At 40.2% G+C, this 25,766-nt stretch overlaps 1 protein-coding gene across 23 annotated transcripts in view; it reads right to left on the bottom strand.

Annotated features, from left to right (window-relative positions):
• The window catches only part of caska (calcium/calmodulin-dependent serine protein kinase a), a 154,088-nt gene that overhangs the window by 102,077 nt on the left and 26,245 nt on the right, over positions 1-25,766 (bottom strand). The window contains exon 2 of one of the 23 annotated variants that reach the window (XM_076746693.1): positions 15,807-15,937. The exons of the other annotated variants lie outside the window; for them this stretch is intronic. The gene's annotated coding sequence lies outside the window, so the exon portion shown is untranslated. The remainder of the gene's footprint in view (positions 1-15,806; positions 15,938-25,766) is intronic. 23 annotated transcript variants of the gene reach the window in all.

Here is a 25,766-nt window from a genome sequence, read left to right as displayed (position 1 = left end):
CAGGGAGGTTAGCTTTATTAAGTGTTAGCATTAAAACAGCTATATCAGGGGAGTTAGATTTATCAAATGTTAGCATTAAAACAGCTATATCAGGGGAGTTAACTTAATCAAGTGTAACTCTTTAACAGTCTGATAACTTTCTCCACAAGCGACACAGAAGTATATCGGTGATTGTTTACTGTACTTGTAAAATTGGACATGTTTACAGTCAATAAAATGTAGTCTTCTTTGATAAATGTAGTGTAATTGGTTAAATTAGTTGAAACAGTATGCTTATGTTCGCAGATAAGACTTTCATTCCGACATGGAGTAGATGACAGGCTGGTTCAGTGATGCCATGACAAACTGACAATGTGTCCAAGAGATAACATAACCTGATAACAATACTTCCATTGCCAATGACTGTTTCACTGTAATTGCTGGACTTATGACAAACTTAAACACTTCAATAGTATAGTTGTAGTAGTATCTGCTCACTATTCTTTATGTTTATTGCATGATAATTAGTTATCCTTGACTGCTGACAGAAGGAAATGAGCTAGTGAGCAAACCATAAGGGAAAAAAAAGAACAAAAGAAATACATGTCCCAATCATTCTGTCTCTGGTGAGGAGAGACCGTGCTGGACATTTATAGTTGTCAGTTTATGAAGACAGAAGGCATAAAGACTGACAGCTCTGAGTCCTGCAATTGGGGGCCTTTCCTGCCTTCCTCCCACACATCTGTGGGTGAATGAGTAAGCACCAAGTTCCCATGTGGCCAAGCAGAAAGAGATCTCATTTCCATCTCAACCCGTTCTTGCTTTTTCCAGATTTCTGATACTCACTAATAAATATGACAAGATGGCTAATTTGGTCAATCACCATAGATTCATTCAGCCTGAATTAAAAGTAAGCTTCAGTGAATTTGAACAATTGACTGATCTGCCCATGCTATCCAAATTTCTTCAGTATTTTGGATCTCTACCCATTTTCATTCATACATGTCTTAATACTTCTTGCTTAATATATGTGATGAAATGTCTGTGTTCCCATGTATTGCATTCTTATTTGAATGTACTCATTTTGGAAATCTCCCAATGATTACAATGTTTTATCCAATTCCATGTGATCTGGGGCATAGGTCCATTATATAGGCAGCAAGGCCAGGCGTAGCCTGCAGCAAATGCAGACAAAGCTGCACTACTATCAAAAGCTTTTGCACTCCATTGTGCAAAGGAGTGAGAGAGGAAACCCATTTTCTGTTTATACGAACGAAAACATGTCTTAATGAAGCTAAAGGAAAAAACATATGAGGGGAGAATGAAAACTAACAGTTGTGAGTAGATCATAAAGCAGGAAATTAATGGATATGGGAAAGCAAGGACATGGGAGGGAGAAAAACAGAATAAACCTCAAAAACAAAAAGAAAAAAAAAAGAAGAAAAAAAGAAAGGCAGAGGAAAGAAAATCCTCTGGTCCAGTCCCTTAATTGTTTTGGCTTGTGAGCAAAGTGTGAAATATGCTGCCTGATGATGTGTGAGACTATCTGATTAAGGAGAGGAGGCACTCTCTGAATTAACAAGCTGATTTGTTGCCTAACTCTTGGGTAAGTACTCAATACCTTCAGTCAGAAATGCCCATTCTTTACAATATATTGTATTTTCTGGACTATAAGCCGCACGTTTTTTCAGAGTTTGGCTGGTCCTGCGACTTATAGTCAGGTGCGACTTATATATCAAAATATATATAATTCAACATGTTTTTAAATATTAATTCATATTGACTGACATGAACCAAGGAGTAAACATTACCGTCTACAGCCGCGAGAGGGCGCTCTAAGCTTGTGACAACTATATGCTGCTCCTGTACCATTGAAAAAATTAACTGAATGCTGAATGCCGAGTCTGACGACAGCCTCGCAGAAGAGGAGGCAGCGCTTCAACTTCTTCCAGAGTTGCAGAGCTGTTCAGAAGCGATGTGGAATGAGATCGGGAGCTTGGTAAACTTGCTTACTGGTAACTTGCTTGTTGGATTCGCTGGCTTGTTATGTTAATTTAGCCTATTCAGCCTCCCAGGTCTCTTCTTTATGCTTTTGTGTAGCTGAATTACTGTTAATGTGTTACATTAACATACCAGACACCTATTCAGCCTGTTGTTCTGTGTGCTATTGAGTAGTTGAATAACTTGCCTTTCCAGATTAAATGTCTGTTCTTGGTCTTGAATTTTGTGAAATAAATTTCTAAATAAATGTGACTTATACCCTGGAGCGACTTATAGTCCCGAAAATATGGTAATGAAAGTAATTCATGCTAGATTCCTTCAAATTGAAGCAACAACCCAACTGAAAAAAACCCCAAAAACTTAAGCATACATAAAGCATATTTAAATACTGCAAAGTAGGTTTGCAGTACATTAATATAAATGTGTATACTTTAAATATATACACATGTACATATGTACACATATATTAAATATTTAAATATTTGAGTTAAATATGTAAAGTGCACCTTTTAGATTATTGCTGTCAACTACTTTTCTAGTCTATGTACAGTATGTTTAAACACTATTAGCATAATTGTGCACTTAAAATGAACATACACATAAAAAGTTCATTAATTTTATGCTGTCATGACATACTTAAGAGTACATTTTTACTTGCTAATCTGTACATATCTATTTGCCATTCAGTGTAGCACATACAGATAAACAAAAGCCTGCACATACAAAATCATATCCTATACACTCCTGATCAAAATTTTAAGACCAGTTGAAAAATTGCAAGAATTTACATTTTGCACTGTTGGATCTTAAGAAGGTTCTAAGTAGAGCTTCAAAATGCAAAAAGAAGAAATGGGAGTGAGACAAAAAAAAATTTGAGTGAGCAATTTATCGCAAACAAGTATTAAACTGAAATAGGCTGTTCATCAGCTGATCAAAAGTTTAAGACCACAGCATTTAAAAGCCCAAATCTTCGCAAAAATGTGGATTCAGTGTCATTTTCTGTCAGGTATCCACTCCTGATGGCGAAGGCAAAAAAGCTTTCTCTCTTTGAACGCGGTCGGATTGTTGAGCTGCATAAGCAAGGCCTCTCGCAGCATGCCATTGCTGCTGAGGTTGGACACAGTAAGACAGTCATTTTAAACTTCTTAAAAGATCCTGAGGATTATGAAACAAAAAAGTCAAGTGGTAGACCCAAAAAAATTTCACCAACCCTGAGCCGGAGGACCCAATTGGCTGTCCGTCAAGACACGGGACAATCCTCGGCCCAAATTAAGCTTGTCACTGGTGCCAACTGCAGTCCCATAACCATCAGACGGCATCTGTGAGAGAAGGGTTTTAAGAACGGAAAACGTCTTCAACGGCACAAAATTGCCCGTTTGGAGTTTGCACGAGAGCACCAAACATGGGACATTGAAAGGTGGAAGAAAGTTTTATTCTCTGATGAGAAAAAATTTAACCTTGACGGTCCTGATGGCTTCCAACGTTACCGGCATGACAAGGAGATCCCAACTGAGATGTTTTCTACACGGCACAGTGGAGGGGGCACCATCATGATCTGGGGGGCTTTTTCCTTCAATGGAACAATGGAGCTTCAGGTTGTGCAGAGGCATCAAACGGCAGGGGATGGGGATGTTGCAGGGGGTATCGCTCATGACTGAAGGCCATCGTCTGTGTGGTAATGACTGGGTTTTTCAACAGGACAAGGCTGCAGTTCACAATGCCCGCCTGACAAAGGACTTCTTCCAGAGAAATAACATCACTCTTTTGGACCATCCTGCGTGCTCCCCTGATCTAAATCCAATTGAGAACATTTGGGGTTGGATGGCAAGGGAAGTTTACAAAAATGGACACCAGTTCCAGACAGTGGATTCCCTCCGTGAAGCCATCTTCACCACTTGGAGCAACATTCCCACTAGTCTCCTGGAAACACTAGCATCAAGCATGCCGAAACGAATTTTTGAGGTGATTAACAACAATGGTGCAGCTACTCATTACTGAGTCCTTTTTTGAAAAATTTATTCTATTTTAGAGGGTTTTGGGGGTTTTTTGAGATATGGTCTTAAACTTTTGATCAGCTGATGAACAGCCTATTTCAGTTTAATACTTGTGTGCAATAAATTGCTCAAATTTTTTTTTGTCTCACTCCCATTTCTTCTTTTTGCATTTTGAAGCTCTACTTAGAACCTTCTTAAGATCCAACGGTGCAAAATGTAAACTCTTGCAATTTTTCAACTGGTCTTAAAATTTTGATCAGGAGTGTATAAAGTTATTTCACACTTCTGTCACAACAGCTAGTAAGTGTCACATTTATAGAGCTTGTTTTATCATCACCTGAAGATCAAACATCCAGAATGCGGTATCACGCTGTCAATGAAAGGAAAAATAGGAAGTGACACATAATTTCCAAAGGTCAGACAATAGGAGCTGCCAAATATTTCAAGGACAGGCAGGCATTAATGTGCACTGAATGCATCATATATCTGAGGAAATATATGTATGGCACATCCTTGGTTTTAAAGTACACTTAGAGTGTATTGAAAATTCTCAAGAAGTACATAAAAACACCAGGGATGAAACAATACCAAAAACTCACAGTGCGATACTACCTCGATAAAAAGTCTACAATACAATATTTAATGTGATATCAAAAAACGAAAGAAAGAAAAACAATTTCAAAAAATGCCCTTTATTAATACATTAGTGTACAGCTTTTTTTTTATTCTTCTAGAATTTGTTTTTAACTTAAAGTGCTTCTGCTTTCCTTGTTTCATAAAGTAAAATAATAAAACAAAACAAAAATAAAACTAGCCTGCCATGAATTAAACGTGCAAAAAAATTTGAAATAATTGTCTGAATTGCAATAAATGACTGAACCATGTACAATTTGAAAACAAAGACAATGCAGCAGTCAGTAGCAGTCCCTTTCTAAAATAATTAAAAGAGCTGTATCGCATGATCACATCCAGAATCAGTTTACGTACTGGCAGGTTTAACTGTCTCTGTTTGGTGATCAGCTCAGCTGTGGTAGTTGAACTGCAGTGAAATAAAGGCTCACCTCACTCAACCAAGTACATGGCTGGCACGGCCTACATTTAAACCCGCTGGTGAATAAAGGTTTAAACTTTGTGTAAAGCACTTTATGTGTGTGGATAGTCCAGCCTCTCTCACTGTTACATCCATATTTCGTGCATTGTCTGTAGCGACAGCAAAACCGTTATGATTGTTGTTATTCTTCATGTCGAGCTCCCACTCCAAAACAGCAGATTTCCAAACCTCAGCTATGTTGAGTCCAGTGTGTGAAGAGAGGCTGCATCTGTCAGACAAAACTTTTCATTTCCCATTCACTGGTCTTAACATGATCTGTGACTGTAATAAAGCTCTGAGTAGGTCATGAAGTTCACCCATCTATGCTTACTGAGATGCACTCTGCTTCTTTGAGACGCTGTCTCACTTCAGCTTTTGTCTCTTGGTTCAGAGAAGGAAACACTTTGACTAAATTGTGGCCTTGACGGAATTATATACTTTGGTTCCAGCGTGTTTAGTGACTCCTGAAATCCATCGTCATCGACTACAGAAAATGGCCTTAAGTCTTTGACTATATAATCACAGATGCGTCTTGCTATTTCTTCAGCTATGAGACTGTTATGGGGAAGCATGGCTTATGATGCCTCTTTCAAGACTTTGGCCTGGCTGGGGCTTTCTCTCACAAAATGTTGTTGTGATTTGAGCTTTTCTGGGTGGCGATATCTCAACTGCTTCTAATATTTGATGTGTTTCTCGTAGTGTAGTTGACCATCGTCCAGCAGTATTTGCAAGATGTTTTGCATTTCTCAGTTTCCTCTTCACCATTGACAGTTTTTGAAACAGGAAAACTGAAATGCTGCCACACATCTGCTCTAAAAGTCAATGGAGCATCCTCAATCTCTTTTCCACAGGATGACAGGAGTCTGTCTTCCTTACTACTATGATTGCACCCTCTGCTGTTCAAATAAAAACAATAAAAGTAAATAACCATGAAATGTCATGTAGCGTCACAGTCCCATGATGGAGATTCTGTAAATTGTTACATCCCTAAAAAATACACTAGTACCCTAATTTTATGATTACTAAGTTACATTTAAAGTGTACTGGAAAGGTTGGAGCAATATACATAAAAACACTTATGTCGATGTACCATTGTAATCCATTAGTAGTACATTTCATGTTTATTATAAGTGCAATATATTTAAGCAAACTGGTAGTACACTTTAAATCCTCATTTATAATACATTTTTAGGAGAGTTCAAGTACACTAAAGTTTATTGAAAATGCACAAAATTACACTAGTATCCCAATGTAGATGCATTTGTAATCTACTAATGTCAGATTTTATGTAAAGTACAACTTGCATTGCATTATAAATATATTTCAGCTGTACTTTAAATTGAAGATTAGCATGAGCGAATACACAATAATTTGTATATTTGCAGTATCTTAAGTATACTTAAAATAGTCCCATTTTAGCACAGTCAAGTATGCTAAATACAATTTAAGTTGGACTTTTGTATAACTTAAATGGTATTTAAGTCTGTTAAGCAAAAAATCAGTTGTTCTAATTCATACATGATAGGAACACTATTTCATACATTTTAAGTACACTATTTAATAGTCTGGATGCAAATACACTTAGAGTTACAGTGCACTAGTATGCTCAGTGTGCTAATATTTAGTAATTTCAGTGTTTTTTTTGTTTTGTTTTTTTGTTTTTTGTTTTGGTTTATTTTTTTGTCATTCACTAAGAGATACAGAGCCAAGCTGAACTTATCATATCTAGCACTTTTGGTAGTAAATTATACCAACCTCTGAAGAATTCAATTTGCAGTCAGTGCACCGCAGATTTCATATAATTATTACAGTTCATTTTTGATGGAATTTTTGCATGACAAATTGTAGTTACACATGACATACAGACTAGAGATGACCTCTGAAATCATTACAATTAACTCAGTGTCCAAGATGAAAAGATCGCCTTTTGTTACGATCCTGTTGTGTATGTGTGTAAGATTTACTGCAACTTCAATGAGGCAGCTAGATCATTAGTTCTTTGACTTCGCCTCTCTGCTAAATCACTGAGGGTCATTTCTGGATCAGAGGGGACCAATTAAAAAAAAAAACATTTGAAGACAGAACAGAACACAATATGGTAGTAGTCTGCAAGCCACCATGATCTTCCATCCACAAAAGCCTCCAATGGCCAGCCATGATCACTAAACGAAATTAGTCCCTCTCACAATGTATAAAGTCCAAAAGCACAAACTAACACTGTTATGGGTTACAGTTGTAATAGAGGACACTGAAACAGGTATTTACAGGACAGCATCGCATGATGTAACCTTAGAAACAGGATTTAAATCCATCACAAACACAGAATCAGAGAGCTGCCCAGGTCAACATGAAAAGGTGACAGTAAATCCTGATCTCAGAGATCAGGAGTCGATGATAAACAACAAAGGTTCAGACAGCTCTACCAATGGCATGAACAAAGCAACAGCACAACAATGTTTTTGTTTCAATGTGCAATGTTTTGATACTAAATCGTGTGAATTGGGGCTGCAGCTAATGATTATTTTCAGTATTGATTAATGTTGATTACTTTGCATTTAATCAAATAAATGCTCAGTCTATATGTCATGAAAAAACATGATTTCCCAAATGTGAACTCACTACCGAACAAAATCGATGAACTGGCTGCGCTAGTGAAAAATGTCAAGACCTATAGGGAGTGCCGTTTGCTGTGCTGTTCTGAAACGTGGCTCACGACAAACATCCCAGATGCTAACATGGAGCTACCCGGCTTCAGCGCAGTCAGGGCAGAAAGAGACACAAAAGCCTGTGGGAAGAGAAAAGGAGGAGGACTCACTATATACATCAACACAAGGTGGTGTAATCCTGGGCATGTAAGCACCAAAATCTCCATCTGTTGCAGGGACATCGAACTTATAGCTGTAAGTTTGTGTCCTTATTATTTGCCCGGAGAGTTTGGACACGCCATTGTTGTTATTGTTTACATCCCTCCACAGGCCGATGCGGAGGTAGCGTGTGACGTCATCCACTCCGCTGTTGCCAATATACAAACACAGCATCCTGAGGTCATTGTGTTGATCTCTGGGGACTTTAATCATGTGACTCTGGACACGATGCTACCTGCTTTCTTCCAGTATGTGGACTGAAGGAGGACTATTGACCTACTGTATGCAAACGTAGAGGACGCATATAGCGCCACCCTGCTGCCTGCACTGGGGAAAGCAGACCACAACCTGATTCTGCTTCAGCCTCACTATAAACCATGAGTGAGGAGGCTACCCACAACCACACGCTCATTCAGGAAGTGGTCTCCTGAGGCAGAGCAGGCTCTGAGAGACTGCTTTGTAACTACAGACTGGGATGTACTGGAGGGATCACACGGCGAGGACATTGAGGGGGCTGTGAACTGCACGACTGACTACATCAACTTCTGTATGGACATTTTTGTTCCCTTAAGGACTGTACCCTGCTATACTAACAACAAGCCCTGGATCACAAGTAACATCAAGGGCCTTCTAAACCAGAAGAGGGGGGCTTTCAAGGATGGTGATCAGCAGGAGCTTAAGCGTGTGCAGAGGGAACTCTGCACATGCTTAAGCTGCAGGGAGACTCCAGCTCAGGGCGGCGAAGGAGCAGTACGGAAGGAAGCTGGAGCAGAAGTTGCAGAACAACAGCATGAAGGAGGTGTGGGATGGGATGAAGATCATCATTGGCTGCAGCTCGAAGCGGGGTGTCACCATCGAAGGAGATGTGGGGAGAGGGAATCAGCTGAACAACTCCTTCAACAGGTTTGACCAGCCCAACTAATTCGCACCACAGAGTATTGCACCCCCCTCCCCACCCTCTGCTCTCCCTCTCAACACCAGCACAGAGGAGACCATCCCCTCACCCAAAATCACTGAGGAGGCTTTATCCCAGCAAGGCAGCGGGTGCAGATGGAGTATCCCCTTGACTGTTGAAGGCCTGTGCGTTGGAGCTGGCAGACCCCCTACAGCGCATCTTCAACCTGAGCCTGGAGCAGGGGAGGGTCCCTCAGCTGTGGAAAACATCCTGCATCATCCCAGTCCCAAAGAGACCACAACCTGAGGATCTGAATGACTTCAGGCCAGTCACCCTGACATCACACGTGATGAGGACCATGGAGCGGCTGCTGCTACACCACCTGAGGCCACAGGTGTGCCACGCCCCCGACCCTCTGCAGTTTGCTTACCAGGAGAAGGTGGGAGTGGAGGACACCATTTTGTACTTGCTACACCGACAGAGATGGGAATAGGCTCACACCTAGTGGTCTGGATTACAGACTATTTGACAGGCAGACCTCAGTATGTGAGACTGGGGGACTGCAGGTCTGACACCGTGGTTTGTAGCACAGGAGCACCGCAGGGAACCGTGCTCTCTCCAGTCCTGTTCACCCTGTACACATCAGACTTCCAATACAACTCAGAGTCCTGCTACGTGCAAAAGTTCACAGGCGACACTGCTATCATAAGCTGTATCAGGAGTGGACAGGAGGAGGAGTTCAGGACACTGATCCAGGACTTTGTCACATGGTGCGACTCCAACCACCTGCACCTCAACACCACCAAGAGGGAGATGGTGGTGGACTTCAGGAGGCCCAGGCCTCATCCGGAACCTGTGACCATCAAAGGGGACTGTGTGGAGTTTAAGCGTTAAACATTAATGTCAACATTCCTCAATGTTCTGAATGGAATCTGTACAACACTCTGTTCAACATGCAACTTAACTTGCATTGTGTTTGCACTAGACATTCAAACTTGCATTCTGTTTGCACTGGACATTTTTACTTTTAACTTTTAAGTATTTGCTTGCTGTGCATTTGGATTATTTATTGCATGCCTTTTACTTTAAATTTGTGGAATATGCTGGAATTTGTGAATTTCCCTTGGGGATGAATAAAGTATCATCATCATCATTTACAGCTATTCATGACAGAAAAGAAGAAAATTCTAAAATTTGGGAGCTGTATAGACAGGTGTTTTGCATATCTGCTTGGCATATAACTCAAGTATTTGATTATCAAAACTTCTGTATTATTTAAATTGTAGTTACATTTTTTGTCAATCAGATAACCAGTTTTCTTGATTGATTGCAGTGCTACTGACAACAAAACAATAGCTCACAATAGCTCACATTTCTGCATTTTGGGTCTCATAAAGCAAGCACATTAAAGCAGTTCTTGAGAGAATGTGCGTTCAAGACCACACACGAGTGGAATAAAATAATTTAATCATGCAGCTCTTCTAAACTTTTCAAATGTTATTGGGCCAAATGGATAAAATTTTGAGTATACAAAGAGTCATTTGGGGAGTTTGTGACACTCAGAATTCCTTTTCTAATGATTGTGTATGGGATTTTTATTTATTTATTTATTTTTTGGCCAGTGTGCATCATGCAATGCTGCCAGTGGCTAAATTATAGGGTGCTGCACTGGGCCTCTACTGCCTCACGGTCCAGTTCAGCAGTAGGGGCTTGATTTCACTCGGCTGTATGTATGAAAATCTATTTGTTTTGGGGCACAAAAAAGATAAGCACATGACTCTTTCAGTGCCAACAGAGCTGAAGCTTTTAGAGATTTTCCATACAGCAGAGGGTTAAAGTTAATAAGTGATGAAAATATTACTAACCATTGAAACTGAAATATTTACCTTCTTTAACAAAGCAAAACGGAAAACTCTTCCCTGAAGAATAAGAATCTTAATTACAGGAAGCAAATGAATTTAAGGGAAATGTATTCTTAATCTTAATAACAGAAGCACAAACAAACAACAGGCATGAGATAAACCCAGGCCTAAATACTGATGTCTTTACTATGTTCTCATTTGTGTATGGTAATCATACTAATAAAACTAATCAGAATTATCAGTTATACTGTAGAATTGGGCTTAAACTGTTAGACATATGACTTTTAAGAGTGATCCCATTCATTTCTAATAAACTGTGCTGATGCAATGTCGGACATTCTCATTAATAAAATGCTGTGAAATTATAAACAGAAGGCCTGATTATCTTCTTTGCCTTTTCATTTGGTTTAATTTAGGTGCTTTCAGACTTGATTCCATGTGCAGAATAGTTTTGTATCAAAAACGAAGGGGGAGGGAAATAAGAAATTCTGCTAATCATCCCAGTTCAAATCACAATGATCCAGTCAAACACAAGCTATCTTTACTATCCATGGTCCAGGGCAAAAACACAAGTTTTACAATTAGTTGTGTGGTCACTGCCACATGAGGTCATCAGTAAAGCTCATATTTTGAGTTCAAATTTAGGACAGGTCTGAATACTGTATCCTATGTTAGACTAGTCTATATTCAAACAGCCACAAAACAGTGGTCAGCTCCATAGTCTCATATACTGAACAGAAACATGCCTTTCCCTGACCCTCCAGAAAGCCTGAAGCCTCTCTACTGGGAATCCAACCACAGCCATCAGCCTCTGCCGCTCAGATGCACTCAGCTGAACACAAACCATAAGGATCCTCAGAAATAAGGACTGGAAACTCTGACACTAAATCCCTGGCATCCTCCCTGTACTAAACACAACTTCAAGACATAGCTCACACACTGCAGAGCTTTGGCACAGGGAAATCAATGAAATCAATGGAACTTTTGATTAACACTGCAGTGCATTTAAATAATGAAAGGGTGAGATAAGTGCAATAGAAAAACTGCTGGATTTTCACCAACAAAACAACTATGAATTTGTCTTTTCTTTGCTGAAAAGTCCAATCTTGTTTCTCAGAGCAATTAATCACAATCAAGAGAGACAAGGGAGACTGAAAGTGGTGTGTGTGTGTGTGTGTGTTCTCTGTGAAGTGAATCTGCACAGTTGTCAGCATATTGGCTTGGCCATTTCCTCCTAGCCCAGACTGCAGTCTCTGAAAGTTAATGAGCCCACTGAGCTGAGATTTGGCACACAACAATGCGTGTACGCACACACAAACACACCCACATATATCAGTATGTTTATATGATTGCAGAGATGTGTAAATGAGCACATGTGGCCATTAATCCTTCTCTGACTTATAAACACACATCACAATACCTTGCAGTCCTGTCATTAAGCATTAAGGCTCAGATGGCGAGGGTGAATCTAGTCTTGGGGGGACGGAGTGGGATCAGAGAGAGGTCTGGACATTGTCCAGACTAGCCGTTTCACACACGTAGCACACAACAGGAGAAGTCTGTGAAGTTTCTCAGTTACCAAGGTCATGGCTATTCGGGAAAGGTTGACTCAAGGACAACTGGACTTGGTTGTAGATCCTAGAAAACGTTTTGCCTCTCACATTTAATTAAACATATTTGTTGATTTGTTGGCAGTGTTCAGTTATCCTACTGTTGAAGCAGACATTTAAATGGACATTGTGACACAGATGAAGCCCGTGCCCTTGCTTTACCCATGGCCTGAAAATAGTTCAATCAAGTTTGTTGTTAACACTAAGAGTAACAGGCATGATACTGGTGGTTGCTCATTTTTGCAGTTTTGAATTTTGCCAGGCTAACTGGAAAGCTAACTGCTCTCTCCTCAGCGTGGACTGCTGCTACAAGCTAATGCAAAGCTAGTGACTGTACTGATGGACTAAAATGGACTCTTTCAGACATTTAATCATCAAAATAACAACAAAGGAAGACATATGTGAGTAACAGAGATTAGCTCACCAAAGCAGAGACTGTTACTTTCATGGCACTCTTACTGCCAGTTGAGAAAAATGTTCACTGTAACGATCAAATTGATAGCTAAAGCTAACAGTAACCAGCATTACACTTGCAAAACAGAGACATCATGCTTCCAGAGGCAGCAGTTATCTTCAGTCTAATACATTAATATTACCACACATTAAGCAACAACAGTATCATGCTCATAATTTAAAAAAAAAAAAAAAAGCTGTCTTAGTTAAAGTTAACTTTCATTTAAATATAAAGTATGAGGATCAGAGGTACAGAACACCATTCCCTTGACTTCCATGTAACACAGTGATGTACATCCCCCTGTGGAGTGGTGGAGGCTGCACAGCCATCAGCCACTATTAGAGCCAAGTTCTGCCAATAATAATTTGTAAAACATTCTAAAGGTGCTGGTGAATTGGCCGAACCAACTGATCGGTCGACCTGTAATTCATTGCGATCTGCATCCTCACCGCTAGATGCCCTTAAATCGTATATACTGGTCCTTTCAGAAACTTTCAGACATACATTGTAAAAGGCTTGCAGATATATTTAAAACAGGACAGAGAAGATGCTGATCAAACACTGGTTTTACTTGACTGATCCATCAATTCAGCAATGTTAGTGGATGATAATTTCTTTACCTTTCAACTAATTTATTGTGCCAAAATACAAACGATTTGTTGGTAACAGCTTCACAAATGTAATAATTTGCTTGTTGTTTCATATTGTAGATGAAATGCGCCTGACTGTTGGTCATTTTTCAAAATTTTAATTTTAAGAGTCACTCTCAGCTTTATGACACTACAGTCCAGCAACCGATCAATGAATTGGAAAAAAAAAAGTCAACAAATGAATCATAATGAAAATTATCAGCTGCAAGTCGACATGAAGGCACAGTGTCTACTTTGTGGTGTGGTGCAAAATATGATGTCTTCTGTTGTCAGCATTGAGAATTGAGGCGACGTCATTATTTCATAACTAAATTACTGCTCTGCTTTAATATAAGAGTCTGAACACGACACTAGACCATAACCTGAGAAATGGCTTAAGTATAGAGGTGGGCAATATAGCCAAAATCCTGTATCACAGCATATGCAATTTTATATTACAGTAATAGTATAAATCATGTTGCAGCAATCATTAGATAAATTAAATTTTAAAAAATGGTTTAAACCACTCAATACTTCAGCACATCTGATTATTGTCTTCTCTCATTTGGAACTTCTACAAACAGAAATAGCTGCTTCACAAGACAACACTTGAGTTAAAAAAAAAAAGACTCAAAACAGTAAAACTAACTTTCTTACAAATGGGAGCTTTAAGGCTCCAAATGAGAACAACAGAGATGCAATAGAGGTGCATTATCGTTACCAACTGTGGCTCTCACGTCATGTGACAATGAGACGGTGTCCTGCTGGACTGTTACATCACGCTGCCTGCCTCAAATATAAAGCAGAGACACTGAAGCTGTTTTCTCATATGAACTCTTGACAATGTCCACAGAATAAGGTCCTGACATTATCCAGAGTTGCCCAATCACGCATGTAGCACATTTGTGCATGTCAGAAGGACAGTTGCTTACTGGACAGACTCTGTTTGGTCTAAGCTAGGGTTGGTGCCTGGGTAGAGCATGCAGGGGGAGGAGGAGGACTCATCCGTAGTGATGACTGCTTTGTAGTGATATCAATACTACATGTATTTGGACATGTCAGCGATGTCAACAAAAGAGTGAAAAATAATATACAGACAAGCAGAAAAAGAGTATGAAACAGTTACACTTCTAGCAAAGTCATCAACACGCCCACTGGCTCGCTGTGTAGCAGGGTAGCAGTACATACACTGTGAATGACAGTGTGCAAAAACAGCATGAGGGATAGCTTGTGCAGTGGAAACAGCTATTGCTTCATCATTACCAGTGGATACATTTCTACCATTGCACGATATATACCGTCATACCACCCAGCCCTATTTAAGTACATCATGAAAATGAATGCTCTGGTTACATTTTCAATATAATTTTGCATCATCCCCATTATCATTACACTCACAACAGCATCAGCATCAGCCTTTCTGAGCCAAGCTTTCTGTCAGCTCTACAAATTCTCCTGCACTCAGCAGCGCTGCCGAAGAGGGACAATCCTGTCACTCAGTTTCTCATACAGACTTAAAAGGAGCTGGGCTGCCATTCTGTTCTCTTCTACCACAGAGCAGAAGTTTAGGGGCCTCCAGACTGAGCAGAGAATGAAGCAGAAGGAGAGAAAAAGAAAGAAACAGGTGAAGAAAGAGAGGGATGAAGTGAAAGTACATGAGAGGAGAATATATTCGGACAATCAGTAACTTAGAAAAAAATACAGGTTAACATTGAGGAGATGGAAATATGGTATGAAAGGTAAACATATCCTTTTATATGTGCAAATGCTAGCTTTCTACTTCTCTTTTCAGGCTCCTACTTCTGTGTCAGATGACAAGGAGAAGGGCAGTAATGGTATATTGCCAGTGCCTCATCTGTTGCCACACACTGCTCCACTTCAGAGAACAAAGACATACTGACAAGCCTTGTTTACCATCTTCACCATGCCTGCTGTAAAACACTGCCTCCCTCCTTGTACACTGTCCTTTCTCGCTCACTTGTCATGCTATTCTTACACTACCAGCTCAGTACTGACACACAGCCTAACCTCAACATGTTCACTTGGTCTCCTTCCCACCGTCAAAGGCAAAGCCACATGGAGAGGTTTATATCTGATTTGTTGTGCAAGTCCACATTGATCTACATGCTAGTGATGTTTCTCCAGGGACAAAGTCCCAAACAACACTCCGCACAGAATACACTAAATCTACACAATCTATTTCTGGGTGCACAGCATGAGAGAAAATCTGTGTGTGTGAGTGTGTGTGAGTGTGTGTGAGAGAGAGAGCTCTGAGCAAAGCCCCCCTCTGGCCCACAATAAGTTCCTGTGTGCTTACAGCCCTTGTTTGTATTAACAAGTCACTCTACACTATAAACAGACCAAAGTACCCGAGCCTCTGACCATCTCAGCAGGACCTTTGAGTGAAAAGAAAAGATCTGACCTTTACCTTGTCTGCTGCCTTTCTCATTTCAGCATCTGTGGGTGTCTGAAGTCTCCAGTACAGTCCTGAGCTCACTCACCCATTCAAGCTATGGCTGGGTCAAAGGGCAAGGTAGTAATGACAAGATGCTCAGCAGTCTGCATTTAGAGAGGATGAAACCACAAGATGAGGTTTAGTTTCTCAGCGATCACTCCCACTGTCCTCGGTCCGTCTCAGTAGAGTGCCTTCTCAAGCAATCAACATAACCTCTTAAGAGACTGATGCATTAGGGTTTATAGAGGCTCACATGTTTAAGCCAGGCATAACGCTCAGTACCGCTGACCAACATGTAGATAACATTAAATTATATCTGTCAAATCAGGAGTAATATCAAAATTTTCTGCAACTAGTTAATAGGTTGACATTTAATTTCTTTCTTTATCAATTATTTTGCCTATGTCAGAAAAAAGTAAAAACAAATGCCTATCATTGTTCATTCTACACTCATTCTACATTCTTCTTCATCTGTTCAAAACCCCAATCTGTTCAATTTATCAAAACCACCAAAATTCACATTTGACAAGCAGGAACCACTGAATTTTTGGCTTTTTTTTTGCTTAAAAAATTTACAATCATTGTAGATATTTTTCGGTCACTCTATTAATCAAATAATTGTTTTAGATTACATCAAAATCATACTTAATATAGTCTGGCATCATTTTAATAATGTAATGTCTTTCGTGGATTCTATTTTCTTTCATCTACTTTTTTGTTTATATTATTTCACTTTTATCATTTCTATTTGTGTGCCTCACTCTAAAATTGTTATATCATTACCTTGTGTATCATCATATGTAAAGCACTCTGAATTGCACTTACCTGAATTAAGTTTTTCTGAAAAAAGTATATGGACTAAATTTGTGTGTTTTTCTAACATTGTCAAGTGACATCTATTTGGCACTGTACCTAGATACTGTTTCAACGCCACCTCTCTACCTTGGACTTATTAGCATATTGTAATTCTGGCAAAAGCTCCACTTGTTGGCTGTGAGTGTGAACTTACCATCTGTCTTTTTTTTTTTTTCTTTTTCAAGTGTCACTGCTCCGTGCTTATTAGAAATGTATCAGTCACTTCATCACATTTACATTGCCAGTGTGGATGTATGGTCACACATTAACGTGGATATGCATTAACATCCTTCTTGAAGCTGCCGTGTATTTTTGTGGATAGCACTTTTGTTTCTGCTGTGTTATTAATCATAAATGGTGCTACATGACAGAAGTGAGGAAGAAAATGCAAATTAGTGTGCATTTCCATCTACTACTAATATGTGAATACTAGTTAATTGGTATTGCAGAAGAGAACACAATGAGATGACGTCATTAAAAGAGCTCCCGTCAGATGTGGAGAACAGGATGGAAATATTTCTGTTTCATGTATTAATGTGAGGATTGCCCAACAAAGATTTGATGTTTCCTTCACTGGAAGTGAGGCTTAAATCACATGCTTCATGTACATTATTCATTGATTCCATTGTCACATTTTACTTTTGCTACAACTTTTTTTTTTTTTTTTTAGATATTTTTTTTTATATCTTTTTTATCCACAACTTGTATGTCTGAATTGACATAGGTGAATGCAAACAAGCCAAACAATAATCACTGGCAAACATAGGCAGCAATAACAGCAAGTAACAGACTAAGAACACACAAAATATGCAACCAGATCAGAATTACGCAGAAATGGGATTCTAAAATCATGAGTAAAAATTCTGATACAAATCATATAAAATATTCCATCCCAGAAACAACATAAATGGTCCTTTCAAATAACCCAAGAGCTGTCTACAAACATTATGTTTCAAAGTATTATAGGACATATTTTGGACATGAGAATGAATTAATTGCACAATTATATGATTGTAAAACTTATTTTTCTAGGTGATGTATTGAAATACATAAATGTTTGTCAGTGGAGAGTTTTTGTTTGCACCCTGAAGCAGAGTAATATGTTATAGGATTTACCTCTTGATGTGTAGTCTGTTGTTACTACTGACTCTGTCCAGTAGCACTCATGTGCTTATTTCTCTTAATCTTCTTTGCTTGCTGAAGCCAGCACAAAAGCTAAGACAGGCCCATATATGCGCACACACACACACACACACACACACACACACACACACACACACACACACACACACAAACTAAGAGATCACATACGCTTTGCATCAACAGGGTGACACTGACTTACACTTGATTACACACACACAAGCATTTTCTGATCTCTCTTCAGCCACATTGCTGCATTAGACTGAAAGAGAGTAGTTGACATCCTGTGTGTGTCAACACTTAGTAAGAGGGACATAGCAGGGCAGTCATTTGGATGGGTGACATCACTGCATTGCACACACAGCTGAATAACCATATGAAAACTTCAGGAGGAATGTTTAGTCCAAAGTATTTCTTCCTCTTACACTTTGCAAGGGATGTAGTGAACAAATGAGTCTTTACTTTTTTTTAACCCTATCCCGACTCATTTTACTAGCTGTTTCATCCCATTGACCACACCAAAGGTGGCTAAAACAGACTAGTGTTTCTAGCTGTGTTTGTGGCGACTACGCTGGGTGTTTTCAATGGTGCTTTGATGATATTTTCAAGTCTTGAGTCAGTGACCAGTGACCTTATGATTGTAACCAGCAAGGATCAGTGTACCCTGCCCATAGGGATACTGGGGCCCCACCCTGGAGCCAGGCACCGAAACAGAGACATGGGTCCACCTTCCAGTATGCCCACTACCTACAGGAGGAGCCATAGAGGTTTGGTGCAGTGTGGATCGGACAGCTGTCCAAGGCGGGGACCATGGCAGTCCGATCCCCAGACGCAGAAACTAGCTTCTGGGACATGGAATGTCACCTCTCTGGTGGGGAAGGAGCTGGGGCTTGTAGAAGAGGTTGAGCAGTACCAACTAGATATAGTCAGGCTCACCTAGACTGCTGGCTTGAGAAAGGTTGGACTCTCTCTCTGGAATTGCTTGTGGTGAGAGGCGGAGGGCTGGGGTGGGCTTTCTGATAGTGAAGCGGCTGGGATGAGAATCCAGGTCGGGGAGGAGGTCCTCCCCAAGTGGTGGATATCAAAGGTGCCATATTAAGAAGCTTTTTCAATAAGTTACATAGGGCTCCAAGTTCCAAGTTTTAAGGAAAAGATTTTTGCCCCCCTCTATTTCCCTCTGTTTCAGTCCCTTTCAGAATGCAGTGTTTCTGGTGTCTGTAGCCTTAAATGCAAATGAGCTGCTGCTGTCCCACCCATAAAGTATTACCATGGTAACGGGGAGAGCGTAGACTCACGTAGTACTACCCGTGTGACAGTAGCGGACATGGCGACAATGAACAGACCAAGTGCTTCAGTAGTTCAAAAGTACATGATCAAACCTGAATCGGATCCTGAAGGAGGGGAGGCTCCTACAGAACCTCAGACTCTTCTGAAGCATTAGTCAAAACATGTATTTCTACCTTTTTCTCTTCAATACGAGCGCCGCCTGTACAGGGGGCAGCGTGAGATGCCCGGAGTTCAGATGGTCTATGCTCACGCTAGGAAACACCAATCCTAACTTGTAGCATACCAGAATGAAGGGGAGAAACTCAATTAAAAGCCTCAACCAAGCATTGCCACCCAAAAGATACATAATTCATACCCCAAGAAATTATATGGGCATGTAACGAAAACACGAAAATAGCGTATGTGCAATTGAGTGCGTCTGCTGATTTCACCACGTCACACAAACCACACAAGCCTGGTATCATATGAAAGCAGAGAATCCGAAGGTCCTGGTTGTTTATATAAAGAGGAGGGGGTTGCTAGAGTGAGGGGAGGCCTCTTCATGTGATATATTGTCTCGGGGGTTACTTCCTTCTGGATCATCATTGGTGTTTCTACGGTGAACTCGGGTCCTGCCTCTTGATTCTTTTGACTGGTCGATAGAGGTGTCGATCATCAAATTCGACCACTGGGTTGCTGAGATATTGACCAGTCTAACTGCGCTGTTAGTTTCAGTGCTCCTTGTCATTTACACATGAATGGGCAGAGCGCACACAGAGGACACTGCTGACCAGCACTACTGGCTATTTACCTCAGGCTGAGAAAAGGTAGCTAGCTAAAACGGAGGTGCTATGTTGCAAATAATGGCATGCAAGGTTTCTTATTTCTTTAGCTTTATACATGCATGATTTTTTTAAATTTGTTAGTATCAGTGCACATGTGGAAATTGTGCAAAAATGCAGTCAGAGCCTGAGAACATATGCTGCCAGCAGGTGCCACAGGTCACATTATCTTTACCTACACCCGCAGTGTATGACTGCAGATAACATGCCACTGCAGATACTCATCCTATGTTATGCACAATGCGTAACAAGATGGCTGCAGCAGCCATGAAAGTCCTCTATGAATGATCGACCATCCAGGTTTAGAACCTGTTTGCCTTAAAGTGTTCTTGCTGCAGAGCGCATACAACATTTACAGGGCTGACTATGGTCCTTTACAGCTGCAGGGGACAGAGCAGTGACTTTCATCTATAATGACCTACACCATAATATACTAAATATAGTCAGCAAATGCCGCAAATTCAGATCAAATTTTTTCTTGAACATATAGCCAAGTTTTTCCGAAGCAAATACTGTGTATTACACATTTATTCACATGAAACATTTTACAGATATACAATAAATATTTATTGACGGCAGTCATGAATATTTGTACATAGAAATACAGTACAGGTGAAGGATTCACTGAATCCAAATTAGAAAAATGTAAATACAGATATTGACATTATAGAACCTGTTGACTAACAGTATTTTCGATAAGCATTTAGCTTATAGGAGTTTTGTGAGCTGGTGCTGGGGCTTCCTTGGGCAGAAGATATGTGTAGTCATCCCATCATGCTTTGTACTTCGGATACGTTGGGAGTTTCCCAGGGAAGATACAGATACGTAGCTGGATGCTCTGGATGCTCACATTGTGAAGACACATCCGGCAGGATGTTTATCTTCAGAATCTCAGCTCTGTATGATGATAGATCGACCTTCTCCGTGATCATGTCCTTAAAATCATCAATATACCCTGTGCAATACACAGACACACAAAACACACACACACAAAAGTGAATCACTAGTATCATTTATTACATTATTCAACAACTGTTAAGAGAGTGACATTTTGCACTTTGAATTTTGTAGTTTCTCAGGTATTTAAGTGTGTATTTTTTTTGTTTATCTATTGTGTTGAAAGTACTGTGTTGCAGTACTTTGTGTCATGTACATTATAAATGTTTGTTTTTTGAGTGAAAAAAAAAAAAGAAGTTAACACTTACAAATGTGGCCTGAGTCATTACTGGTTTGGCTCTGCACTCTCCCTTCATGGACTTTGGAAAGCTCAGTTTGAAAAGAGGATCCCCTGGTGATGTGGTGGCTTGTCCTCTACCAGTATTCTTGTTGTAATGCAGTACATTACAATTATAATTAAGGATGGGAATTGATAAGATTTTTACGATTCCGATTCCAATTTCGATTCTGCTTAACAATTCAGTTCTTTATCAATTCTCTTACCGATTCTCACTTGGAAAAAAGGAGAACAAACAGGCCGATTAGCATCAACTTTGTTTAGAAGTAACATGACCTTACAAACCCAACAGTGAGGTCTTAAGAGGGCCACAGTCTAGGGCTCCTTGATGGGGTGCGAGGGGGTCCCTAGAAAAATTAATTTGTTATGAAAATAAATATAATAATAATATTAAAATAAATATTCTTCTGTAGAAATTAACAAAATACAACATAAATTATTCTGTGGCAATTACACAAGAATGTCCAGTAACATGTTCAACATTTTTCTAATAGAAATTAAAATTCTCCTTTTTAAAAGGATATGAAATGAGCACTCAAAAATAAAACTACGTCAGCCAATGACAAATACAATCAAGTCAAGTCCAATGGAACTGTGCATTGTGCAATTCTGCAAACATTAACTATGAAGAATTAACAATTGTTTTGCAGGAAAATAAGCATATCTGCTTTTTCAGGAAGGATATGGGATCTTTCTGGACTTATGGTGTCTCCAGCTGTGGAGAACACTCTCTTAGACGGGGTGGAGGACGCCTGAATACACAGAAAGCTTTCAGTCAGGCCTGACAGCAGGTGCAGAGTCTCTCTCTTGCTCCACCACCATAGGGTGGCGTTATCCTCGCAGGGGATGGGGGGCAGGCTTCTGTACAGCTGGATCTCCTGATCCACTCGGAAGCTAGAGGTAGACGTGAACTGGAGCGAGTACTGCCAGCCTCTGAGCCAGTCAGCCTCTGTCTCTCATCACAGTCATCTAAATGTAATGCATGAGAAGGCATTCATTTAACGTTAACAGTTAGTAATAGAAGGTTTTACAATGAGCACTAACATAATAGGCAGTGTTAATTACTTAGTTACCTGCAGTATTAACAGCAGAGGACGTGCTAACGTTGCCGCTGCTGCTGGGTTGAGATTCACTCCAGAGCAGATCGAAAACGCGACATTCATTCCAAGTTATCGCATGCTGTGTATGCAAATGTTTCTGCATATTGGTAGTATTTCCTCCCTTTGATGAAATATCCACTTTGCAAGTATTGCAAGTGGCCCTGTTGTCATCCTTTCTTGTAAAATGTAACCAAACTTTCGAGCGTTTGTTTTCGAGCAATGCGTAGCTTGCGTAAGCTACCTAACGTGCAACATCATTCGCACCCACTGGAATCGATAAGGGAATCGTGCGCAAAATTGGCAAATGATCCTGAGGAATTAAAACACTGGGAACTGGTTCTCAACAAGAACCAGTTTTCGATTCCCATGCCTAATTACAATTACAATTAGTATTTTGGCAGACGCTTTTATCCAAAGCGACGTACATATGAATTCACACACCGATGGCACAGCATCAGGGGCAGTTTGGGGGTTCAGTATCTTCTCCAAGGATACTTCACCATGTGGACTGCCAAGACCAGAGATCAAATCACCAACCTTCTGATTGGTGGACGACCACTCTACCTCCTGAGCCACAGCCACATTACAACATTAGTCCTCGCAGGACACAGTAGCCTGGACAGCTATAACAAAAGTATATTGTTATGATAACAGGGCATACCTAAGAGTAAAATATGACAGCACCATTACAGTATAAATTCAAGCACAAAAGGATGCAACAGCCCACTGCTACACTTGATCAACAGCAGGTAACTGTAATGATGCACTGGCCCATATAAAAAGAGAGAAGTGACATCAGCCTTATCTTACATGCATAGCTATGCCAACAGCTACATACAGTGTAACAAGGATCACTCATAAATAAACTCCAAGTGAAGAAACTCATTGCACAGAATGGTTGGCTCGGAGTGTAAATTGTGCTGTGATGTAGCAGTGTAGCAGTTTCAACCATACACTCGTTTTGCTCTGGGCTAACATATTCCAGTTTAGAAAATGTTTCCAAATGCCGTTTTTTACAAAATTCCTGAAGCTTAGACCCGGCAGAGCATCTGTGTATGTATCGCTTGACCGACTGGGTTGCTGGGTTTGCATGTGGAGAGCATGCTGATTGCTAACTAGAAGCTAGTGGTTAGCATTAGCTTGTGCTATATGGCAAAACACTACTTAGTTAGTTCATGTAAAACTGCAAAATGAACACAGTTGAATATTTGTAAACGCTGGCATATCCCTCGAACATGTATTAAATCATTTGCAAGATCAGAAACGTGGTGTGATGTGCCAAAAGCTATGGTAGCAGCGAGCTAACATTGATGGCTGAAGTCGTAGTCTCGAAGCTAGCGGTTAGCCTTTCATCGTTCTCAATGGCAAAACACACGCTACAACAGGCAAGAGTTCACACTAGTCTACCAAAGAAACACACAGCTAATTATTTGTATACTTACATGTCCCTTGTCTACAAGTATTCCATGCAAAGTTGGAAGTGACTCCGCCTTTAGAGAAATGTGATCATGCTTATTTAACCCCCCCCCCCCCCCCATCAATGAATCATTCTTTAAGAGTGTGCCTGATCTCAATTTGTCCTCTCATCACTCCTGCTCATTCAGCAAACAGCTAGGAGGTGCATCCAGGAATTGTAAGAGAGGATGGTAAATATTGGAGGGGGAGCGTGTGTGCATGGGTCAATAAAGCCAGCCAGTCACACATTCTAGCGCATCTCTAGCAGACTATTTGCTATGTAAGCACAAACACATCCATACCAGACAAAATGAACAAACAAGATGATTGAACACTACTGTCTCTTCACAGGCTGCACACCAGTCTGGGAGAGGGTGAAATGACCATGTCATGCTGCTGCTGCTCGTGTGCGTGTCTTTAGTTGACAGATTCAAATGTGGGATTTTTTTGAGCATATTTCCTCAACACATGCACACACAGGCACTGATGCAGAACATATGCCGTCAAATGCTGTCAACTCTAGATGAAAGGGCAAAGTAGGCCAAAAAGTGACAGTAATACCATTCTTCCATTCATTTTCGACTGGGTTGATTTTGCTACGGAGACTTCATTTAAATCCTTTACAAGATCAAACATCGTAATTTCCAATTGTGTAGAAGCAATGAGTATTGACAACTTTGTTGAAGCTAGTAACAGATTGGAAGAGAACAATATGAGCAGAGACACTGTCCAGGAGTCAGAGAGCCCACAACCGACAACATATGCTATTTAGGCTACCAAGACTAGTGAGAGAGAGCATGACACAGTAGCCGAGACCACACAAAATGCAACAGAGTCAGAACAATTTCCAAATGATATCTAACACTAAAAATATATTCAAACTAACCACTATTTTAAAAAGAGCACAATCCAACAAGTGTTGAAAGGTTATGGCACACTCATTTTGGGCTAGGAGACTGCAAGACATCAAATGCTGAACATTTGTTAAGATCGATACTAGGAATGTAACAATATTTCAAATCTCGTGATATTGCAATAGAAATATGGCACATACCATCGTAGGACTATGAAGCTATCTACCGTGACGTTACATGTCATTTACAGCCTCTCCTTGTTGAAAATTGTAATGTTTTTGTTTGAATAGCAGAGGGCGCAATCATAATAGACAAGAAGACAAGACTCCTGTCATCCTTTGTGTGTAATTAAAGTGTTGCTAAAAAATAAACCCAGTATGACAAATGAACGGGCCAATAATGAAAGAGAGATTGAAGACACTCCATCGACTTTTAGAGCTGATATGTGGCATATTTCTGATTTCCCTATTCCAGAACTGTTAATGGCGAAAAGGAAACTGAGAAATGCAAAACAACTTGCAAATACTGCCGGATGATGGTCAATGATGGTCATCAAACATGAGAAGCCATTTGGCACATCGCCACACGGAAAAGCTCAAATCACAACAACAACAAAGCCTCAGCCAGACTAAAGGAGCCTGAAAGAAGCATTTGGAGCCATGCTTCCCCATAACAGTCTCAGAACTGAAGAAATAACAAGATGCATTGGTAAATATATAGTAAATATATAAAGACCTCAGGCCGTTTTCTGTGTGCATCTCTATAACCATAGATGGGTGAACTTCATGACCTACTCGAGCTTTATTACAGTCACAACTCATGTTATGACCAGTGAATGGGAAATGAAAAGTTTTGTCTGACAGATGCAGCCTCTCTTCACACACTGGACTCAACATAGCTGACGTTCGGAAATCTGCTCTTTTGGAGTGGGAGCTCGAAATGAAGAATAACAATCATAAAGGTATTGCTGTCGCTACAGACAATGCACGAAATATGGATGTAGCAGTGAGAGAGGCTGGACTATCCACACACATAAAGTGCTTTACACAAAGTTTAAACTTTTATTCACCAGTGGGTTTAAATGTAGGCTGTGCCAGCTGTCCGCCTAGTCGAGTTAGGTGAGCCTTTATTTCACTGCAGTTCAACTACCACAGCTGAGCTGACCACCAAACAGAGACTGTTAAACT

Source organism: Chaetodon auriga, chromosome 13, assembly GCF_051107435.1.
Source record: "Chaetodon auriga isolate fChaAug3 chromosome 13, fChaAug3.hap1, whole genome shotgun sequence".
Lineage (NCBI taxonomy): Eukaryota > Metazoa > Chordata > Actinopteri > Chaetodontiformes > Chaetodontidae > Chaetodon > Chaetodon auriga.
This window is presented reverse-complemented; position numbering and strand designations above follow the sequence as displayed.